Consider the following 25,210-nt stretch of genomic DNA (forward strand, 5'->3'; position numbering starts at 1 on the left):
AATATGCCATATGGAGTTTAACATTTAGTTACAGTTAACATCTTGCATCTACGCTCTAGTGGAGAAACCACATCCAGTTTCACACAGTTTACTGGAGACATCAAGGTATAAGGAAAATAAAAGAATGTTAATGACTAGGTAAGTAGGGCCTTTATACCTTAACTGAAATAAAGTTCATTTCTGTGGTGATACAGTCATTCTCTGCCACAGTCGATTATTTCCTAATCTGCTGCATATTCACTCTTTTCCTGATAGTCAATAATTTTACTTCATTAATCAATTTTACTCATTAATATCTTATTCCTATTTGATGAATTTTTCTGAAATCAACTTCTCAGTTGGGATTTCCTCATGAAAATATTTTACCACCTAAAAATTATGTAATAAACAAGATTGTGGTTGCAAATTCTGCAAACATTATTTTGTGAATTTATAGAAATACTTAAAGCATGATTTTTTCGTATCCTTTATATATTGTGTAAAAATAGCTCCTTCATAATACTTTTTTTTTCCTGAGACAGGGTCTTGCTCTGTCACCCAGACTGGAGCACAGTGGTGCAATCACAGATCACTACCGCCTCGATATTCCAGGCTCCAGCTATCCTGCTGCCTCAGCCTCCTGAGTAGCTGGGACCACAAGCATGTGCCACCATGCCCAGCTAATTTTTTTTTTTCAGTAGAGACAAGGTCTTGCCATGTTGCAGGCTGGTCTTGAACTCCTGAGCTCAAGCAATCCCCTGCCTCGGTCTCTGAAAGTGCTGGGATTACAAGGCCTGAGCCAACTGGTTCAGCTCATAATATTTCTAATTGTGTACAAGGTATCTTTTAAAAAGACTATCAGTCTGGTATATTTCACTCTACCTAATTAATTCACAGAATTGTGTGTTTTGTTTTGATTTAATTGGTTTGTTGCATTTGTGATTGGTTTCTTTTCAATACATTTTCTCACAGAGAAGAAAATTTTCATTTTAGTCAATGCCATTTCATTCCATGACAGAACATCCCCTAGGGTAGCCCTCAGGGTATGAGAAATATGCTGTGGGACTGTGTCAGAAAAACAGACCCAGAGTGTCAGTGGTGCAGGCTTCAGAGTCCAATTCTTGTGAAACTAGAGTTTGTAATGGCTTCACATAGCTCCCTCAGTCAGTTGCAAACAACATACCAATATTAAATTGAGTATGACATTTTTTTGAAAGAGAAAATTACACAGCAGATATTATAGCTGCTAAAAATTATGGGCATTTTATAGGGCAAAGTCTGATTTTTAATAAAGATCTGAAATAATGACTTTAAGTTTGAGCAATTAGTTAAGAGTTTAAGGTACAATGGTTTCAAATTAGACTTGTATACATGGCAGAAGAACCCAAATGGCCCAAGACACGGGCCATCTGATTTGCTACTATGAGTCTGTGTAGGTTTGTAGTAGGCAGAAACTCAGAAAGTGCCACTCATTCAACTTACATGAATGTGAAATGATAGAAATCCATTACTGTGTTTTTCTGTTGAACTCAAATCATCACTATAAATAAAAATGAGGCAATATCTTATTTGCTCTAGTTTTACTAACACAAAGACCACAGAAAGCAAATGAACAAATACAAACTTATAACTCAGTACTTCTCGATTTCATTATATTCTTCAAGATAATTATTATTCCCTTTTTATAGATAAGAAAATTACAAACTGTATTAGGCAATGCTTGCATTGCTATAAATACTTAATACTGGGTAATTAATAAAGAAAAGAGGATTAATTGGCTCATAGTTCTGCAGGCTTTACAGGAACCACGTCAGCTTCAAAGGAGGCCTCAGGAAACTTACAATCATAGTGGAAGATGAAGAGGGAGCAGGTGTGTCACATGGAGAATGCAGGAGCAAGTGAGAGAGAGAGGGGAAGGGAGGTGCCAAATACTTTTAAATGACCAGATCTCATGAGAACTCACTATCAGAAAGACAGCACCAAGCCATGAGTGAGCCCTCATAATCTAAACACCTCCCACCAGGCCCTGCCTCCAGCATTGGGGATTACAATTCAACATGATATTTGGGTGGGGTTCAAATCTGACAAACATATATATCCAAACTGTATCACAACACTTATTAATAAATGAAAGGAAAAGGAGAAAAAAATGGCCAAACATGGTAGTTAAACTTTTGATGATAGAATACCTAAATTGAGGCCAAACATATGCCAACTAAATGAGTGACTCTTCCACACTTTAAATGTTATGGCACGCAAAGTTCCCTGGCTGTATATAAGTGATGGATTTATTTATTTTTATTTTTATTTTATTTTATTTGAGACAGGGTCTTGCTCTGTCACCCAGGCTGGAGTGTAGTGGCACAATCACATTTCACTGCAGCCTCGACCTCTTGGCCTTAAGTGACCCTCCCACCTCAGCATCCTGAGTAGCTGGGACTACAGGCATGTGCCGCCATGGCCAGCTAATTTTTAATTTTTTTTGTAGAGATGGGGTCTCCCTATACTGCCCAGGCTGGTTTCAAACTCCTGGGTTCAAGCATTCCTCCCACCTTGGCCTCCCAAAGTGTTGGGATTATATGCATGAGCCACTGCAGCACTCTAGTGATGGACATTTTCGAGATGTGCATTCAGAAAGAGGAATGGGAAGAAAATAGCAACTCAGGAGAAAGGTGAGCAAGCCTAGGTGATAGCAGTAGAGCTGTAGCTTGAATGGAGAGTAAAGTCCTCTTGGCTGGAAATGAAAAATTAATTTGGTGTGATGGCTGGCAGTATCGTTAAAGAAAATGCAAACTATATTCGATTTAATCCAATATGATTATAATGCATGCAAGTCCCTTGTAAGAAATTTTATGATTTTATAAAGATCAAAAGGCAAAAGAATATTCTGGGTTTCTAAGAAAGTGAAGGAAAATTGGGTAAGAGGCAGGTGGAGTAATCTAGACATAAATAGACAAAGGCCTGGGCTCCTAGGCCAGATAGGGAAATAGAAAAACATGATTCCAAGAGGCCTTGTCAAGGAAGATGCAGCAGTTCTTGGTGGCTGGTGGCTCCCATTTGGGAACAAAAGGGGAGAAGAACAGTGAAAATTATTTTCAGCTTCTATAGCCAAGGAGCCTGGCACATTGGAAGGATATAATGACAGAAAAGGTGGAAAAAAAGAAAGTGATAAACTTAATTATTATGGAAATTTTCAGGTGACAACAGTATATAAAACTAGCAGTCTTCTAGAGTCAATATAGGATGGAACCATAGCATGCAAAGTGGGAGGACACTAAACCGAAGATGTAGATCTGGACACCACTGCCTATAGTGGTGGCTACAACCATCCTAAATGGTAAGATTCCTAAAGGAATATGCATCCTATATAAAGAAGAACAGATAGTCTAGAATCCACAGCCAAAGGGTGGCAGGAAAAAAGTACTCAATAAAAAATGGGCCTAAGATGTAAGGGGACCAAAAGGAAATTGCAATCATTTACTGTTAATAATCTCAACAGTAAGTGGATGTTAGACAATACTTGGAGGTACAAATAATCCACGCTATGGTTTGAATGATGGTGTCCCCTTAAAAATTTATGCTGAAACTTACTCCCCAGTGCAACAGTATTAAGAAGTGTGGCCTTAGGGAGGTGATTAAGTCATGAGGGCTTAGCATTCTTATAAAAAAGATTCAAGGTCGAAGGGAGCGTGCTCTTGCTTATCCATTCCTTCTGCCATGTGAGGACACAGAGTTCACCCTCTCTGGAGAATGTAGCCACTAGGCACCATCTTGGAAGTGAAGACTGGACCCTCATCAGACAGCAAACCTGCCAGTGCCTTGACCTTGGACTTCACTTCCCAGCTTCCAGACTGTGAGAAAATAAACTTCTGTTCTTTATAAATTACACAGTCTCAGGTATGTTATTATAGTAAAATAAACAACGAATATAACCCCACATAGCATAGCCTAGACTACCTGCAACAATTAGACAATCCACTACCACCATAGTGACGAAGAGCCAGTCAAACAATTTAGAAGAGTGATGAACCCATTAAACCCATGATTCTTGGCTGCTGTGACACTACAATAATCATGAACACTTTGCTTAAAAACTAGAAAGTAGTGGGAATGTGGAGGAGTGAGCAAGGCAGACATTGCATAGTTTCTAATTGTGTCAGTGGGTACCCAAGGTGGGAGCCATTAATATATATGTTAAAAGGCAAAGAGGCCTGCACAAATTCCTATGACCAGTTAGTATGAAGAGCAGCAAATAACCTACACAAGTCCCAAGGCCCTCTGGTTCTTGCAGCATCATCTCTAGTTGTTTCTCTGTATTTCAATCAAAGATGGAATAATTGGGTATCATGGATACTTTTTTCCTTCATATGTCTTACCTTATGGCTTAAAAGAAGCAAATTTTATAGTCCTCTTGGGTGAGTCACAAGGACTACGTTTATAAAAATCTACATTTATAAAAATATAAAATAGAGTTAAATAGAGTTATCAGAACTACCCAGCCTAAACCACTCTTTTAAGTAGGTTTTGTTACTTTCTCGAAGTATTAAAAATCTATGCATGGTCTAGGTGAATGGAGAACAGGGTGAACAATGCTGCTTTCATTATTATTCCATCTCTTGGGGAACCCTGGTCCAGTTAAAACACATTTGAACTGGTCACTGATTTACTTTTCTTTTTTAGGTGACATGAATTTTTGTAAATTAATGGTATTTAGCATTTATTTTTATTTATTCATTTTTAAACAGAGTCTCACTCTGTTGCCCACGCTAGAGTGCAGTGGTGTGATCTTGGCTCACTGCAATCTCCACCTCCCAAGTTCAAGCAGTTCTCCTGCCTCAGCCTTCTGAGTAGCTGGGATTACAGGCATGCCACCACACCTGACTAATTTTTGTACTTTTAGTAGAAACGGAGTTTCACCGTGTTGGCCAGGCTGGTATTGAACTCCTGGCCTCAAGCAATCCACCCACCCCAGCCTCCCAAAATGCTGGGATTACAGGTGTGAGACACTGCGCCTGGCTGTATTGAGCATGTAGAAGTTAGAATGCCACACTGGTATGTCTGAAAGACAAACCACTGTGCAGTATGTTGGGCTTCTTGCATGGTACACAGCTAAGGTGAATTAGGGGGAAGTAGCACAGGTTAAAACTGGATATCCTCGTTTGTATTATCCACTACTGTAGTGTTTAGGGAGTTTCATTTTAGAAAGGAGGAACTAGAACCCAAAACAAGTTATCTTTTGTATCTCAGAAATTTATAGCTATAAGACAAACTCAAATCTACAAAATTAAAATAAAAATCCAAACCCTAGAAAATTAATTCAACATCTTTATTGGGGAAAGGAAGAACAAGAGCCCTTTTCAGCCTCTCTTTCTAAAAGTGATCTATATGAAATATGAGCAGTGTGTGCTGCTTAGGGAAACCCAGTCAGTGTCACCATCAAAGACAAGGAACTTTCCTCTACAAGGCAATCTTGTGCCTTCTCGTCATTTGTTAAACTGACTTAAAACCGTTTACCAAACCAATCTGCAAACTTAGCTTAGTGACCAACCAGCTCTCACTTTTTTATATTATTCTTATGAAATGGAGGTTACTTCAAAAAAGGGGCTATATATAAAATTAACCATAAATTATGTAAAGTGATTTGCTTATTATTGCACATTTGTTCCATGTTTGCATCCATAATTTACAGACTAAAACTTATATTTTATTAATTTATATTTATAAAAAAGAAACAATTCATAAGATTTGCAGTCAGGAAAAAGATGTCGATTTAACTTTATAAATAATAAACACAAAATAACAATAAAATTACATTGGGCTTTATTGTAACTTTTCAATTTATGCCTTAGAAATATAAAGAAATTTCTAGAAATTTAATGAAAACTTTGTAGCACAATTAAATGTAAAATAAGTTTTAACATGCATTTCTCCTGCCAATTGGCATACATAATAGAAAAATGGTAGAGAATAGGTTAAACAGTCTAAAAGGATTTTAACCTTAAATTTGACAGAAGTTAAATGGCTGTGACATTGGGTTCTTCTGCTTTATTCCAGCTAGTAATCCACCCTCAAAGTTCCTGTCAGGTAAATGACCTTGTATTTCATTAACTGATAATTAAATGGATTTATTCCACTAACGGTTTTAATTAAAATGCTAGAAATATTGATTACCCCTCTCATCCTTATTCCCCCAGATGAAAAAAAGGTTTTAGGAATGTTTATTTAGAGAAGACAGAGAATTAAATTAGATTGAATCTCTATGAGACCCGAAGACTGGTTCTTTCATTTCTGCTGCTCAAGCAGAAAAAGGTTTCAATTTTTTGATGTTTGATTAATTATTTTGAAATCCATTTATGCTTACCTTGGTGTTTAATTAAAAATGTCATTTTTAGCATAATTAAATTGGCTATCTGTGGAAGACTAACTTCAAACTTATATTTTAAAAATGCAATGCCTTTTTTTTGGTAAAAGAAACTTTTTAGTTATTTGCTTTTTCAGTAGAGGTACCGCCTCATGAATGAAAAACTAAGGAGAGCTAGAGCTTAATTGGATTTCCTACATTTGAATATTAGGCCACATATGCTTATGACTAGTCTAAGTTTATTTGGCTGTGCTCTTTAATCTATTAGTGATTCATTCATCCTAACAAACACAGAGTATGCTTTTCCAAATGTGTTAGATTTCATAGTGTTTACACTGACAAAATGTACCTCATAAAAGCTGTCTTCGCATGCCTGGGTGCTTTTCTTCAGCACTGATTCAAGTAAGCTAAGATACAGTTTCTACTGTCAGTTCTGTCAAAGCACATCTAGGCAATTGGAAACCATTTTCACTAAACATCAGAGCTGATAATGACAGAGTGCGAAGTGTAATAAACAAGAAAGGAAGGCCCAATCCTTCTTGCTTAAGGTGCTTACCAAGAGGAATACCCTTCTATGTGCTCACCAAAAAGGCAATTCTGAAAATGATCACTGCTATTATTAACAAAATAGTGCTAAAATACTAATTTCTATAAAGGCAAATCATCATTCACAAGAAAGCCACAACCTGAGAGATAACCAACAGAAACAAAATATTACTCAAGAATGAGACATTTTTATTGTAATTTTTAAGCAAATCCAGCTCAAATCAACATTTTTCTAAAATGTCTGTTTTTAAAACAATTCCTTCTAAATTCTCTTCCAGCTAAGTGTGGGACTTAATGCATAGTTGTAAACTGCTGAAGTCACAGAAATAGGAACACATACAATTCTCATGCTTATGACTACTGAGGCCACAAGAACTAACAGCCTCCTTTTGTATTACTTTAAATGAAAAGACAATTAAGGGAATTATACTGATCTAAAGATTGTTGATAAAGCCCTATTTTGGTACACTTCCTTACAGCACAATTTGCCTTTTTAAAAAATATTGCTTAATGGTATACCTTTCTAGGGTATACTCTTGTGATGGAGAAAAGCCCATACAGTCATGCTGATCATATGATACTTTGAATTGTTTGATTTACTTCAGAGGGGCTACTGATTATGTTTGTGCTCTGAATAACAAGGCATATTTCATGGAGTTGGGTACACTAGAATTATAGTGGCCTAATGTCCCACAGGCAGGAAGTCCTGTGTTTCAATTGCTCCAAAGAAGAGTAACAGCACTCATGTGGTGCCAGTATCTGTTGCCTAGATTTTAGCATTCTAATTTCAACATTGTGGATTTTTTTTAAGACTTAGAAATCATTGGTGCATCTTTATCCTGTCTTATTAATTATCAGAAGAAAACTTTGGCCAAAGCTTTTGCCAGATAGCTGCACTTAAAAGCTGAAGATGCCACTTAAATTCTGCTCAGTCTTCTTATTAAAAGACAAGGGAAAAGGGTAGGACATATTCATTGGCAAAAAGAAGACTGCAAAAAGTGAATGTGAGAAGGATTCTCAGCTCTTATTTTTCTTACCAGTTAAAGGAAACAGAAATGGTCATATATCTCAGTTTTCTCATCTACCAAATGGAAACAATGCCTAAGGAGAACAGTCTTCCGGCTCTGAAAGCACTGGCATCTGCAGATCTGAAGACCAATGAATACCATTTCTGGAATTATAATTGCATCAGAAGTTCAAATTTGCACAGAAGAACAAAGACTCAGAGATAAGGGATGTTGGCCTGAGCTAATATATACTTGGAAAATGTCACATTTCATTTTTATAATAATATATGAAGCAGGGTTTCTCATAATATCTACTATTCCTGGTTTTTAAACAGCATCCACTTGTCAAGATTACTAATGGTTCTACCATAAGTTTACTTTCTTGACTGTTGTTTTGGGATATAGTGACATGGTATGCTCTCAAATACATATGGAAATACTTTCAAGATATCAAAATAGTTGTAGTGCCTTTCCTATGAACTTTAAGAAACTAGCAAGATTAGTAACTTTATTTTTAACACTGATATATGACATATTTTAACTTGTCTATATACAAAAGTAGAGCTGTTAACAATTGCAACTTTCCTCAAGTATGCCATGAATCACCGTATTCCTTTTCCCTTTTTTCATGCACCATTGCCACTATCTTACCTTCAGCAGTTTTGCTAGATTTCAGTGAAGATGGAACTAGAGGGCACACATTAGAATTTTATATCAGTTCAAGAAGGGGAGAAAAGAAAGACATATGAAGCCAGAATGACATTCATTGAAGGTTCCCTAGGGAAGATAACACATGTTTTTGTCTCTCACCTGCTAGGCATGCTAAATCAGTGCAATGATAAGCTAATTTATGAAATATATTTCATTGAAACCTGGACATCTTTACTGTTGCTAGTTCAGCCATTAGAATTTCAGGAATAATGGCAGCCTAATTTTTAAAACATGAAAGACTTGAATTTTCTGATATAATGCTTATGGTAGATCTTGCATGCAGCTTCAGATTTCTAATTAAAATAATTGTTACTACACAGTTGCTTAGCCTAAGCTCAGAATCTCTATTTATGTCTCTCTGAAACTTGTCATATTAGTGTTGAATACCATTATTTTTTCATTACAGTGTCAAAGTGATTGGGTTTGTGAGAATATATATATCTGTTATATATTATTATAGATCTATTATATATTATTATGTATTATATATTATTATAGGTGTTCTCAGATACACAACTGACATTTAGTTTTTTAAGTGGCCCTTTCTAATGCCTTATAGCTCCAATGTCCAAACTTAGCTTTTTACCCACTTTTTCAATACTCAATATTGACTCACTTTTCTTCAAAACTATGACTTTAACAAAGCGATCAGGCAATCACAACTGGAAGAGTTGGCCTGGAGATGATAAGATGATTCCAGTGGTGCATGCTTCAATATTTCCAGGTGGGCACCATTAAAATATAATGCCATCATGGTAGCCCTCGAAATCAATCTTGTTTCATCAGCAATAGAGCAGATAGTTTTTCATATAATCAATGCTTTCTCCAAGGAATGGCAAATTAAATGTGGATCAAATTAAAAGCATCTAAGCATAAAATTAGAGTCAAAACAAGAATTTTCCATTAAAAAGTGCCATTCAGCCTTGTGTGATATTTTTCTCAAAGACTCCTTTTCCCTGCCAGGCTCTGATCCTCCTGCCAGGTTCCCAAGAACTGTGTATAAACAGTGTCTGCCTCCTTTATCACCCACCTGCTCCACTTGCCAGACTTACTTGAATTCAACACAGCCCTGGTTTGAGGCATGTGAGCTCATCAATATAGGAGTAAGTTCCCCTGTCACTCATATTAGGCAGTGCCATCAAGAAATAGACAATGTAGGTGGGTGTGGTGACACAACCCTGAAGTCCCAGCTACTCAGCACGCTGAGGAAGGAGGATCACGTGAGCCCAGGAGTTCAAGTCCAGCTTGGGCAACACGTGAGACCCTGTCTATAAAAAAAAAAAATAAATAAATTTTAAAAATAGAAACATAAATGATCAGAGGAGCCCAGTTATGAAATAGATTGTGTCTTCACCCACAAATATATTGACAATCAGCAATGATGGGAAAATAAATGCAACAAACATTTCTGATAGCTTAATGGGATTTAAATAAAATACTCAAGGTTGACAATGTCCTCGGTGCTACATTGCTCTTTTAAGTATATTCCTTCTAGGATAACATAGCTTTGCCTAATACTATATATACAAAAAATAATTGGGTTTTAATTTAATAACCTAATTTTCCTATATACAGAGTCAAAATTTAAATAGAATCTAACCTTTTAAGATTAGGTCCCTATAAAAAAATAAACATTCTTTTTCTTTAGTTAGATAATAGCACCACCTTTAGCTGTGCACTAATGCATGTTTTACAGCAAAGATGACAGAAAATTTAGGCTGGTCACAGAAATAAATCCATAATTGAGAGAGGACTGGCTTGTAACTTCAGTGTTTGAATGATCCATTGATTATGGTATATATACCCGTTAGTCTGTCAAACACCAGAAATATCATGGTGGCGTTTTAGAAAAGCAGAGGTCTCTCCTGACAAAGACTGAAGGGAATTTTATTGGGTAATCATATGGAGAACTACCGAGCTCTTTGTGAAAGCAATCAGGGACATTAAGTGAGAAGGCTAAAAATAAATTATATATTTAGAGAAATGCAGACATTTCAGTTTGTGATGGTTGGTGAGGAGAGAGAATAGAGAAAAGGAAACAGAGGCAGAGAGAAACAGAGGCTAAGGGATTTTAAAAAATGTTGGTCCCCAAAATGCAATAGAGAAATAAAGCCATCCAAGGCCTTGTTATACAGACTTTGTGCAACTTTATAGCAAACCAGGAAAAAAGATTTTGAGTACTTAAAACATTTTTTACTTCCTAGGTCAGTAGAACTCTCAGGAACATCCTAGAAACAACCCCCCCGGGCAGTATTTACAGAGATCAAATGGATGTCTCAAGAAACCAGGACCATGTTAGTTTCTCCGCTCTAACATTGCCAGATATAACCTAGCTAGGTTAGAAATTACTGACAGCTTTCCTCTCTGATGCGAGCCTAGATACACTTGATAGAGAGAGAGAGCAATGACCTTCACAGAAAATGTCACTTCTCCGGGTATTATCTGACAACATTTGGAGTAGCAATTTCTTATTCCTAACACCCCTTCAAATTCCTGAAGAATAACTCCAACTCCATTTGCAGTAAGCTCTGTGTGGACATTGGACTTACAGTGCTTTTGTATCACTCTGTGGTAAATAGAAGATCACCAAACAAAATCAGACCATTTAACATCAAATGATCTGTTAGAAATGGTCTACTCCAGCAAACGTCTCATCCTCAAGGGTCTGCAACTGAGTAACTTTCATAAGTCAAAATTATGTGCTCTCTAAATGTACACACATGAGCATCACAGGACTCATTAATATTTCAGTGTGTCAGGTGAATATATCTATAAGAAATAGGGAGAAAAGGCAAATAACTGCAGTCAACATTATGAGTTTATTTAAGCCTACAGATTGAATCTTAACAGAAGATGAAGAACTATGCATTTTTAATTTCTACCTCAGATGGCTTAGTCTGAGCAGAGAATCAAGACTAAGTATCAAGTTCATTACAGTTCACATGTCCATAACTAGCCAAGTATAACAACATGTCCATTTTCAAAAGGACACGTCTCTGTCTTTATGTCTTCCTGATGACATACAGATGACATAAGGAAAACCTGTAACTCTTGTTAAATAGCTCAAATGTTTAAAAACAACAACAAAGAAAACATGCTCATAAATCAGGAGGGAGAAAAGGAAAATGGAAAAGGAGAAAAGCAGGAGACAAAAGAATGTATGGGCCAGGCGTGGTGGCTCATGCCTGTAATCCCAAGACTTTGGGAAGGAAAGGCGGGCAGATCACAAGGTCAGGAGTTCAAGACTAGCCTGACCAACATGGTGAAACCCCGTCTCTACTAAAGATACAAAAATTAGCTGGGCATGGTGGCGGGAGCCTGTAATCCCAGTTACTTGGGAGGCTGAGACAGGAGAATCGCTTGAACCTGGGACGTAGAGGTTGCGGTGAGCCAAGATCGCGCCACTGCACTCTAGCCTGGGTGACAGAGCGAGACTCTGTCTGAAAAAAAAAAAAAAAAGAAAAGAAAAGAAAAAAGAAGAGAAGGTGGCAAACAGAATACCTTTCTCAAGATAATATCCATCCTGGTAGGTGGGTTTTACCATTGATTCCTACTTTCTACTTTCAGGGCTAGAAGATTTCAATCATCCATTAGGATAACAAACACAATGATAATAGAGTACCTTTTAAGAGACTCAGAGCATTAATCTTACTTACTACATTTGTTTCATAAGAGTTATATTGAAATGTACAGATTTGTTCTAGCTGTCCTAGTAAGTCTCGATTTATCCTTTTATGTTGTCATGAAAACATTTTTTTATTGTAATGAAAACATTCTAACACTATGTGAAACTCTAATTGTATTGCCAATTTCCTTGTCATATGGTATTCCCATGGTACAGTATTAATACTGATATACTTTAACTGTGCTTCATGTATAAATTTATACACACAGAGGCATATGCATTTTTAATGGGATTTACCTGAATAATGTTAATAGGGAATCACACATTTAAATCCTTGTGCATCGAAATAAAAATATATCTCTGCATTATTCTCAAATAAGGTTTCTTGAGGGATCATTTAATGTTTATGGGGAATTCATTTATATTTGTAACCAATTTTAATCATCTGAAGGTCACAGCATGTGGAGTATTTTTTTTAAATGTTCCTTTCTGCGGTGAATGAATGAAACAGACTATGCTCAAATTTGTTGCTCTCCTCTGAGCCCATTTAAAAATGAGATGCCTAATTTTAAGGACATTTTCCCTCTATGTAAAAAATAAATCAACTTAGTGAAAGAAAAAACTATACAGCTGCCAAGTATATGTAAGTTCAAAAGTTTTTCTATTGCCTGAAATGGAGACACACGAAATTACATTAAAGTTTTAAACAGAAACAGAAGTTTTCAGCCAATGTAGATCAAAATCTATTAGAGAGAGAATTGTTGTTTTGACAAAAACTGTGTAAATACAATGCCACTGGCTGCAAGCCTATTACTGAATGCAAGTGGAAAATAAGAACAGCACTCCTGAAGGGGCATTGCTAAAGTGACACAAAATAAACACAACCATTTTGGTATAATTTTTCACATTAATTATGTTCTCTTATCATAGATGTATAACTAGCCAAGTATAACAATAACAAGATAGCACTGAAGTTATTTTGCAAACAGGAAAAAGCAAATAAAATAATACTGATATGCTAGTTATTAGATTATTAGCCTTTTATCTTGTGGAATAGCTTCCCTGAACATAAAGACTGTATTAATCATTTCTCTTCCTCCAAGTAAATGATATTACACTTTTGGAAAAATAATGTTAACAGTCCTTTTTCCTTAAAGATACCTTCATGTGTTTGCTGATTTGCCATTTCCAAATCTCTAGCCACCGAGAACATTTTCAAAAACAACTTCTAGCATAAGAATATTCATTTTTTTCTCTTTCCACATTAAAATGCAATCCCCTAAAAACATGTTCCCATCCCCACTTTCCTTAGATGGAGTTTTTGTACCCACTCTTTACAATTTTTATCAAGGAAATACCTAAAAATTACACCATTTTTAGTTTCCTCAAATAAACTGGCCTTCCCTTAAGTTCCAATTGTACCTCTTGTTATTTCTCTCAGGGTAAAATTTAGGGACCACATGAAATTCAACCAGTCTCCATCGTCAGTCTTCAAGGATTGTCCTCTGGAAGCCATTGTTTCTGTTCATTGCTCTTATAAACAAGCCCAAATCTTAAGTCCAATAGACTTAGTTAACATAAGTCCTTCAGCAAGAAAATTTCTTTTTTTTTTCCTCCTTTTCTTTTCTTTCTTTCTTTCTTTTTTTTTTTTTTTTTTAAGCAGGGTTTCACTATTTTGCCCAGGCTGGTCTTGAACTCCTGAGCTCTGGCAATCCTCCCATCTCGGCCTCCCAAAGTGCTGGGATTACAGGTGTGAGCTGCTGCACCCAGTCAAAATTTTCTTTTTCTTTGGCTAGAAGGTCCTAGTTTTCTGATTTCCTTTCTTGTATTGTGTATTATTGTATATTCCACTTCTTCCATTTATATAACTTGCATTCTTCTTTTGCTTTCAGATCTACCCTCTGAACACTAAGCATACCAGATTTAATCGAATGCACACCTGATTACTCATTACCATCATAGATGGAGAATGGGCATATTTTTCTTTATCAGTCCTAAAACATTTTCAGTGAAAAAAAATTCACAACGACCTTCCAGAGAGTAGAAGAGCAGTAATCCATTTCTCCTGCAGCCCCATTAAATATGGTATCCATGATGTGCCTTGAAAGAAATCTGAGGATTCTCTAGGTGGTACATCCAATTGCAGTAGTTTATGAAAACACATTACCAAAAGGTCATCAAAGGGAAATGGCAGCAGCTAATTATTCCTCACTTATGTATTTTACATCTTCAGACTTTCGTTTGTATATTTGTTTGTTTGCACATTTTTGTTTGCATATTTCTGTAACAGAGTGCTATGCTACTATTACACAGATTCTCAGTAGTATTTCTGTGTCATTTCTGAATCCCATTCTTTGAAGCTTAGCATTCATAAGATTTAGAACCTTGATCTCTTTGGAGTATAAAAGGATATTAGAATATACTACGGGAGGTACCTAAGATTCTCAATCAATCAAGGGTCATCTCTGAGGGCTAATACGAGCACAGGCAAGAGCAAGCTGCTCTCTATTTACAACGTGAGGCATGTTGAATACCTGCCTCACATTGGCTTGTTTTAAGAATTGATTAGAACAGGTGTTTATATTTGCATTTTATTTACATAGACATTTATCAATTGTTACAAAAGAAAATTGTTTACTTTCATTTCCTTAAAATATGAGAATAAAAGACATGTTGAGAAGAAAATTGGCAGATCATGGACCCCAAAAAGAAATAACAGAACTCAATCCTCTCTAGGGCCTAAATCAAAGCTCTGGAGTGATTTTAAAACGTTTTTAAAATGCTTTTTAAAAAATGATTTAATATAGTGAGTTGAGATACATTACATTAGATATAATTAGACCTAGACAGGAAAGGTGGTTCTGAGAAGCTAATGAAATATCATTAAGGTTGAATATAAGATTGTTGATTAGGATAAAGCTAATCCTGATTAGGATAAACAAGATAGGAGCTAGAGATCTTATTTTTTTTCTCTTATTTATTTATTTTATGAGTGAAGAAGAGGTGTGCTATCTTGCCTTTATTGAAAATAAAAAATAAAGAATATTATTATTTTATATTCTGTTTAAATACTCTATCATGATAATATCTTTTCCATTTTATTTTTTGGGAAGGCATTTGCCTTGAGATGTACCTATATTAAGGTAAAAGATATGAACAAAAATGGAATTTACTTGCTGTGTATTTTGCCTTCAGAGCAAAGAACTACAAGGCCCCAAGCAATCTGGCTGCTCCCTCCATCCCAAATCTCACCCAACACCCAGCCCTACCTGTACTCTCTTCCAGTGCCATGGTCTTTCTCCAGTTTCATAATCACCAATACTCTTTCAGCCTGAAGACATTTCAGTCCCCAGTCTAATCATTGTTTACATCTTTCATTTTGCTTCCTTGGTGAACACTTGCCTAACCTCCCTGACTGGATCAAATTAACTACAAGTTCTTCTAACACTTTGGACATCTCCCTTGTGGTATTTTTCACAGGTGCAATTTTCTGTTTATTTGTGAAAATGTGATTACACTCTATCTTCCTCAAGCCTCATGAGGGGACAAATCCTGTCTGGTTTCGCTCACTATTGTTTCCACAAAAGCTTGGTGATTTCCAGCACATAGAAGATACTCAATGAACACTTGACAACTGAATGAATAAATATACATATGAATGATTCTCACTTTTTATTGGGATTGTTGTGCTATATAGACACATTTCACTTACTCTCACCCCAATAGTGCTATATAGACAATTAATCATTAGCTCTTGTCTTGAGATGGATGAAGATGGAGATAGCATTCTTTCTCTAAAAATCTGACACATACTTGAAATCTTCTATTCTCTGAGAACAAGTATCTCTATTCTTTAAGCATGTATCAATGATTAGCCACAAACCATATGTTCATGTACATTCATGCAAAAACAACGCAGATACTTCTGAATCACCTATAACTCCTTTAATCATCTTCAGGGCTTATTCTTAAGTGTTAATGGGTCATAATATTAGTGTGAGCCACTCAGTAGCAACAGCATTTAGATATCATATATTGTACATAGGTCAATTATCCATGCTGTTGAAAGAAATCCAAAGTAAATCATATATATATGAAGTCACCTAGATTTTGAAATTTAGAAAGTGCTATTGCTATCTCAGAACCAAAATTCCCACTAAAACACACTAATCCATAAAGCATTTCATATTCTTTGTTTTTTCCTCTATACTGCCATAAGATAGCATTTATTCCCTCATTTTAGTCCATGTTTTTCTGTCATTAGAGTTATATTATGTTGTATATTATAGTTACATATTATGAGTATTAACAAGTCTGTTTTCTTATCTATAACAATTGTAGGAGTAGGAACCAGGTTCTGTTCATTCTATCCCACCCTTTATCCTCCACCCTACCAACAACCAAGAACAGTGCCTTGGTAGTTAAAACTCAATAAATGTGTCTTATATGGAAAGAAGGAGGAAAAGAGAGGGAAAGAGAAAGAAAAAAAGAAAGAAAAGTGATCTTCCTACTTATAGTACCATTTTGCTTGGATCAGGCCTTTAGATAATATCAACTTTTGCAGCAATTATTCAACAAAAACTTTTTTTAAGGTTTCATGACAATATGTCATCATCTACTGATTGTATGCTCATTTCTTCTCACTATTCCTCTCCTCAATTATCTCGCTGAAATGAAATGAAATAGGAAAAACATTGGAAGCAGAAGAGAAAAAGAAACAAGGCATACAAAATAGAGTTGAATATATTGTCTGTTAGGCCACAGGCTGCTGACACTCTCCAGCGCCTCTTTATCAGAACGGAAGTTTGGGACCAGTTAACTCTACCATGCCTCTCATCCTTGCCGTTCTTCATCAGTACTCAAAGAGAGAGAGAGAGACCTTCTTATGTCCTTTCTCTTAGTCTCACCCCAGTAGTGCTCCCAGCTCATATTCCCCTTGACATCCCCACTAGCCCTTTCTTTAGATGTAGAGGCTGCTTGGTCTTCCTCTCTCCACTCACCATAATACAGAAGACAGTCAGTCTTTGTGTTCTTACAGCCTTTTCCAAGCCATTGTTTCTTTACCCTAATTTAAAAATATGTCCCTTGAAACTCATCTTGAGTCTCTCTGTGTGACTCACTACTGGATTCATTGGTCGAGGATTATGGCACCCGCCCTGGGATCTTTGTTTCTCCCTTCTCCACCCACTTCCATTCTGCTTTTGACAATTCCAGTGTGATATTGATTCTTCCCACATCCCAGTTTCTTGGCTTCCTCAATTCCAGTGACCTACACCATTCTGTAACCAACTCCCATTATCATATTTTTGCCATATCTAGAATATAAACTCCCATGTCCCACACTCTAACTACAAACTGATTCTCCCAACTCCCACTCTCCACTCTCACCTCATTGTTAATATACTTATTCTTTCCAGACAGGTCCTAAGTAATTCTAATCCCTGCCTCTATATCAGCTCTCTTCTGCCTTTCTGTTTTTTCAACTTAGATCTCAGGGTTCATTATACCAATCAACCCTTTGTCACTATTTCTGGACTCTTGACTTGATTGCACATAGTTTTATATGTTACAAACACCCCAAAACAAAAACAAAAATAAAATAACACAAAAATCTTATCAAACATCTCCCTTTGGCTATGGTATTATTTTCCTCCTTCACTTCACAGTTAAATATCTTGTTAGAGTAATCTATCTTTTCTATAATTCTGCACTCTAAATTTTATTCTTGAACCTGCTACAATCTGGCTTCTGACCTTCAGAATCAATCCTTCCTCTAAAATTACCTATCTCAGAATATAATGCTATTCACTCATTACCTCTTCAACAGCCTGCATTCACTACATTTTGCTTTCTTCTCATCAGTTACCCCATTCAGCTGATGTATTATGACATAACATAAGTTAATATTTATGAAATGTATTCTACCTATGTTAAGTGGTGCTTTACATTTAATCCTTTCAACACAACCCATGGAGTACACAGCAGGAGTAGTATTCCCATTTTACAGATATGGAAATTATAAATAGAGATAATAGGATAGGTCAAGGACTTTTTACCTCCCTAACATCTCTTGGATCCATCCTGTCTTCTCTATATTCCCACTGTTACTGTTTTGAGGCTCCACCTTCTCACTGTCTTCCCTGACTCCATTTTGTGTCCCCCATCCATCCTCTGCACTGCTGTTAGAGACCCCTCTAAATTGCACAGCTGATCACGCCACCCCCTGCTTAAGTACCTTCACAAGTGCCTCTTAACTATCAGTGGTCACACAAGTCTGTTCATAGTCAGCTCCTCTCTTGCCTCCTGGCCTCATCTTCTGCCACCTACTTCTACTCCTACAGCCCAGTGGAATTACTTATTGTTTCCTTCTAGCGTCATGCTGAATACTTTCTGAAGGCATTTTCAACTGACTAATTTTTATTCATTCTTTAAAATTTGGTTCCAACACACCCTTTCAGAAAGCTATGTCATTCGCTGTGTAGACATCCTTCTCTACCATTATGACTTACCACACTGTACTCACAGCACGGAGCTATAAGTCACTCTCTCACACTCAGCTATGAGTACCTGTAGAGCTAGCAGGAACTTTCTCAACTTTGAACCACGAATGCCACTCTCAGCACCTATCTATAGAGAAGAACTCGAATATTTACTTCTCAATCTCTTCTAATTTAGCTGCCTTGATTCAAACTCACACATCAAAATAATGTTTTTCAAAATCTATCATACACCTAAGGAAATTTAAAAAGTAATTTTCCAGTATAACAAATTATGTTTTGATAGGTTAACATTCCTAATGAAGACAGCACCCATGAATTTGGAGTAAAACAGACATCATTTGGTTGTTTTGATGGGCAAGTAATTTGATTGCCAGCAATTATGTTGTATATGTATAGATGTTTCTGCACATGTACCATTTGCTGCATTTCAAAATCTGTTATTTTTAAAGGTATAGATTTTTGGTTTCAAATGTATAATAGGGAGCACATTTATTTTAACTAACTTAAAAAATAAGTGCCAAACATTTCTGGGGAAAATACAAAGTCCTTACAAATACTAGTCTATATACAACTGAGAGAAGAGACCACTCTTTGCATGTAAATCAGTAAGCTTAATAGTGGATTTCAGTCTCTTGAGAACTATCTAACGTAAAGCAACGAATAAATTGAATGGTGCTGCATTGCTCTCACAAAAGCTAATAAACATGGCTTTATAATATCCTATTCTTTGAAGTAATCTTCTCTTATACCATTATTATTGGTTTAACCTATATATTCCTACAACCTTCACACATAGATTCATACTTTTAAAAGATAAGTTACAATTAATCACCCATTTTCAACATTCTTTATATGTTTATTAAAGTATGTCCATTGAACACATAATTTTCTCATAAAAATGTTTGATGTTCTTTTCTCCCACTATAATTATCAATTACCTTGAACATATCCACTGTCTATTTTTACCAGTGTTATTTCAGTCAGATTTTGTTGTAATTCATTAATCTAATCTAGCTACAACAGTAGCTCCCAGCTCTAGAACAGCGTCCTAGCCACAGCTAAATAAATAAATGAGTTCTCTGTTGAGGGTAGTACTTTCTAAAATTACTTTCGATTTAATAATTACAGATGGATCAGTGATGTGCTTGTATCATGTGATCCTTTCTTTTTAGCGATTGACACAAATTAAAATGGACAATAAAATATCCATATGGAGCCCCAGTTACTTATTTTGTCCATAACTTATGTACATGTTAATCCCTGAAGCAAAGATTTTTACTCTGACTATGACTCATACAGCAAGTTTTTCATAATTCCCTGTTCTTCACAGTTGCACAGAATTGGCAAGCTGCTTTTCCTTGCTCCTATTCTCCTACTAAAATAAATTGATTCCCAGAGTTTCCTGGAAAAGCTGTAATTTTATTTTCCAATCTGAAAACAATTAATAAAGTACTCAGCAGTGAGTCTCAAATAATACAACTTGACCTTGGCAGAACATACACTTTATTTAGCTAGGAATGATCTTCTCTTTCAAAATTCCCCTGATTAAACTCAGCAATACTGAGGTCACTCTTGAGTTTACACTGAAAACTAACCTCATGATAGGTGCACGAAAATCTCAGAAAGCACCGCTAAAGAACTTACTCATGTAATTAATCACTGCCCATTCCCCAAAAACTTATTGAAATAAAAAAATTAAAAATTAAAAAAAAGAAAGAAAACTAACCCCAGTACAGGCCTCACTTAACACCAAACCTTAGCTTCCCTGGTGGTCTAGTGGTTAGGATTCGGCACTCTCTTAACACCAAACCTCTTGTTATACCTACAGGATTCTTTCAAACTTTAGGTCTATTTAGAAAAAGAATCGGCTGACATGTCAGATGTCAACAATTTTCAGAGCTGCTTAAAAGTAATATTCTATTAAAACTATGGCCATTTCTGCACTGACTCTACCCCTACTCCCTATCACCACCACCTCCAAAAAAATAACTGGCTCTTCACATGAATAACCTCAACAGGGTAAATATTATTGATCAATTAGACTGGATAGTCATGATGTCCTCAGCCTATAGGATACAGAGCAGGTTTAACTCACTGTTTGCCTTCAAGAAGATTAGAACCAGGTATAGCCTAATTCACAGGAAACAACAATGAGAAAGTAAAAGACACTATCAAAAAAAATTGTAAGGGAAGACTTCACAGAGAAATAAACTTTGAACTCAAACTTGAAGTTTGGTTAGGATTGAGATAAGTCAGAAGGCAAAAAAAACTTCCAGATAAAAAAAAAAAACCACCAGTTAACATTTCTTGAGCATTTACTATGAGACAGATGCCACACTAAGCATTTTACATGCCTAACATCAGTTAACATTATAGCCCTGTGAGTTGGGTACTTTTATTATCCTTCTTGAATTATCCAATTTTAAGGAAATTGAAGCTTAGATAGGTTGAGTAACCTGTTCAAAGTTACCCAGCTAGTCGGCACCGGGACCTGGGTTCAGTCCCAGGTTGAATCCAGAAGCTAGTTTTAACCACTATATTCTACTATTCTAAGCAGATGTATACAGACTGTGAGACAATGAGGAAACTGGCTCAACCAGTGATGGAGGCTGTGTGAAGTGAAAACAGAAAATAAGTTTGACATAGAAATTAGGCTACAGGCTTGCCTTGGAAATAGACAAGTTTCACATTTAAAATAAGGAGCCATGGAGGATTTGTGAGCTTCCTTATTTGTGACACGAACAATATTGGAGGAAGACTTAGAGATGGGAGACATGAAGAAGTGCAGACTGGTTTGCTGAGGTTGGGGAAATACATGGTCAAGCCTTTGGTAATTGTATTTGGTAAGCTTTGCTATAGTAACAAACCTCCAATGTTCGAGGCATAGGAAAGCAAATGCTTACTTCTCACTTACATTACATGCCCACTTAGGATGGCTGTGAGTGGGTTGTGGGTTTTCTCTATCTGTCTTCATTCTTTCTTCATTCCTGGCTGCAGCCTCTATTTGGATATGCTATTCTTCTGTCAGAAGGAAAAGAGCCAGAGAGCTAGCAGAGACATGCAATGGCTCCTAAAGTATCTCCTCGCTTACCATTGTCCAAAGTTCATACCAGCCAAGCTCAGAGTTGATGGGGCAGGGGTGCATCCTCCTCCACAGGAGGCCTGCGAGTCACATGGTAATAGACAGGGGTGTATAATCCTCTTACAGAAAAGGGGAGTGAATCGTGGGAACAATAATGCAATCTACCAGAGTAAGCCTGTGCTCTTTGCAGATGCTGTCACTATAAATTAAAGCAACAGACCGAAATGAGTAAACTTCGTAGAAGGGGATGGAATCTCTTGTTTTCCCTGGATAGAGGGCTCTGTCCTAAAGAGAACAACTGCTGTTCTATTTCCATATTTTCTGATGTAACAGCCTTATGCTGTATGATTTTATCATTTTGTGCTTAAAAATCTGTCAAAGACTGAAAAGTGAATCAAAGACAGTTTATATGAATTGATAAGTTCAATATGAATCCTTTATACTGTTTCATTACAATTAAAATGAAATTAAACTAGAAAAAAGTAAACAGAGAAAGGATCCAGTTAACATGTGTCCATACTTTCTTGATTTTTCTATCCTAGATAGCATTACATTTAGAATGATTTTGCTTGCTGATTCTTTGTGCCTGCTGATTCAATAAATTATTCCAGTCTCATATAAAATATATGTGATACCAATGAGTGATAGTTAAGAATCAACTAATCTAAATACATTTTGGTACAAACAAGTTATCCCCAAATATGCAAATGACTAAATAAAATAAAAATGATGTTCTTAGAAAGAGTTATTTCCAAGCCTTTCTTTGGAATTTTTTAAAACATATAAAGCTAGAGTCTGAATCTTAGCTTTATGCTATCTGATTGGTTTTTTCCTGTCCAAGTCTCTTGTGCCTACTCGTCATTTATAGCTTTCAAGTCCTTTGCAAAAGGTCAGTGTTTCTGTGGTCCAAAGCCCGGTTTTTTGATACCCTTCTCAGTTCCCCATCAAGCTCTCCTGCTTGGATTCTTGGATATAGATGCATATATTTGCAAATTTACCACTTCCTCTGAGCATAAAGTTTGCTGATACCAGAACATTCTCTTTAAAGATTAATTTTGCCTGACATTTAATTAGAAAATGGTCTGTCTTTCTCCTTTCTTGCAATTCTACCAAATATTTTATAGGAGAAGCCCAAATTTTCCCATGACACAAAACTTGAAAGTCTAGGAAAGACAACATGTTGGGATGTATGGTAGGCATTAAATACTTAATAAATATTTGCAGAATAAATGAATAGACAAAGGCTAAATGAATTGACTGATCATTCCAGCAGTTAAGATCCCCCTACACAGCAAGAGCTCCTAAACTTTCATTTAAAGGCATTTAAAAATAATTCAATATATGTTTTTCACATAAGATGCTCACTAAATATTTGTTATTGTTTACCTGGACAAGAAGGGAATAGTAAATGGTTCATAGCAAAACAGACATCCCAGTTACAACATCACTTCCTAACCTCCCCCATTAAAAACAAAAATTAAACAAACAAAAAAAACCCCCAAAAATGTTTATAAGCCTTGAGGGAAAAGAATGAATATACTGCTGAAAATCCTACCATTGGGAAGTGAAAGTTGTCTCACATCCATCTTCTAAAATACCTTTTCCTAAAACTCTATAGAATGCTATTCTACAGAGGTCCAAAAAGGCTTCTTTGGTATCATAATGATCTACTACATGTCACCTTGCTTATGAAACAACATTAACAACTCACAGCCTAACCACATCCAGAGTGTATTCTACTTGCTTTCTAAAGACCTTTACGTAAATTGACAATCAAAATGTTGTTGTAAATTTTAAAATCATTTTAAACATCTCATTTACGTGGCAACTTCAATAGTTTATTCTAAGGCTACTTTCTGCAGAGTAACTCAACTAGTGTCATGAGCTACATCTTACTGGTAAAATGCTAGAGTGCTGGGCTCAATCATAGCAAAGAAATCTGAAGCACTGAAAGAGTATAAATAGAATTCAATCTCTTTATGCTGTAATTACTGCTCTCAGGAGATCAATAAATGTATTTCTCCTAGTTTTGTACAACTACACAACCATAATATCCAGTGTTTACTGTCTTACTACATTTGTAAAACCTATTTAAAATATAACCAATCTCAATCTTAAAAAATCATAAACTATTCAATCATGAAATCCAATCAGGAAATCATAAACTTTCCAAGAAGGCATTCTGAAAAGTGGAAAATCGATAAATGTAAAACCTGTCATTTTAACATCATGAGTTTGTTTTCACAAGCACAGAAGTGGTGCTAGTCTTAATCTTACACACAGGGTGCTAATCTTAATCTTATATACAGGGTGCTCAAAGAATAATTTTCTAAAAACAACATGGTAAACAATAGATGAGGTATTTCATATTCCATATGAAATTTTAGTAAAATAAATATGAGAACAAATCTCTCAAACAAAATGAAACGTTATTTGTGAAAAATGAGACATGGAAAGTATAATTCTTAATAAAAATATGAAGTATAAAATATCTTGATCTAATTTAAATCTCTCCATATAATCTGTGAATTTTAAAAAATTCAACAAAAATATTAGCAGTAGAAAGAAAGACTAGAAGGATCTTCAGAATGCTACATCAGAATGTTGTAATGGCTACATTAGAAGCCAGAAGAATGTCTGCTGACTACATTAGAATGGTAGCCAACCTTGTCTTTTAGTGGTAAGATAGTTGTGATTTTATTCTTTTGTATGATTTTCTGTACTTACCAGGTTTTCTTCAATGAGCATCTATTACTATTAATATCATAAAGAACAATAAATTATTTAGAACATTGAAAGAACTAACCCCTTTGTATCAGAAAAGGGTTACATTGTTAAGCAGACATTACACATGCTATGTGGAAGGGCTTACTTACCCTTTACCTCAGATTTCAAAGAACATTAGAGGCTCATATATCAGGTTATAATTTCACTTCTACCGGGATCATTGCTTGCTTCTAAGTCCTAGCAGGTGACAGCCTTGATAGGAATTTTTTCTCTCTGGTCCAAAAGTATCTCCTTTTTTCCCCTGAACTATTGTAAAAATTATTGCAAAAATGTCTTGGAAAACAAAATCAATGCTGATACCTAATTCTATTGCATTAAAAAGTTTTTCATCAAGTTCTACAAGTAATGCATTATATTGCCTTTTTTTCCATACAATAGCAACATGTGGTCCATCATACTGTTTTTATAGTTGGAAAAAAAAAAAATCTTGCATTCTCTAAATGTTGAACAATCAAATAAGCTGCTTATATTCTAACTGGGACCTTATTTCTAATTCCAATTTAAAGATGGTTTGAAGTAAATTAAGTGGGCCTATGAAATAAGATCTTCTCAAAGCCCAAGTTTAAGATGAAATGAGATCTTCAATTAAAAACTCTACATGTTAAAATGTGA

General features: G+C 35.7%; 1 protein-coding gene across 1 annotated transcript in view; it reads right to left on the reverse strand.

Moving 5' to 3' along the window:
* Positions 1-25,210, reverse strand: part of AKAP6 (A kinase (PRKA) anchor protein 6) — a 520,177-nt gene that overhangs the window by 191,032 nt on the left and 303,935 nt on the right. The window lies entirely within an intron of this gene.

Source organism: Mandrillus leucophaeus, unplaced genomic scaffold (genome assembly GCF_000951045.1).
Source record: "Mandrillus leucophaeus isolate KB7577 unplaced genomic scaffold, Mleu.le_1.0 Scaffold596, whole genome shotgun sequence".
Taxonomy (NCBI): domain Eukaryota; kingdom Metazoa; phylum Chordata; class Mammalia; order Primates; family Cercopithecidae; genus Mandrillus; species Mandrillus leucophaeus.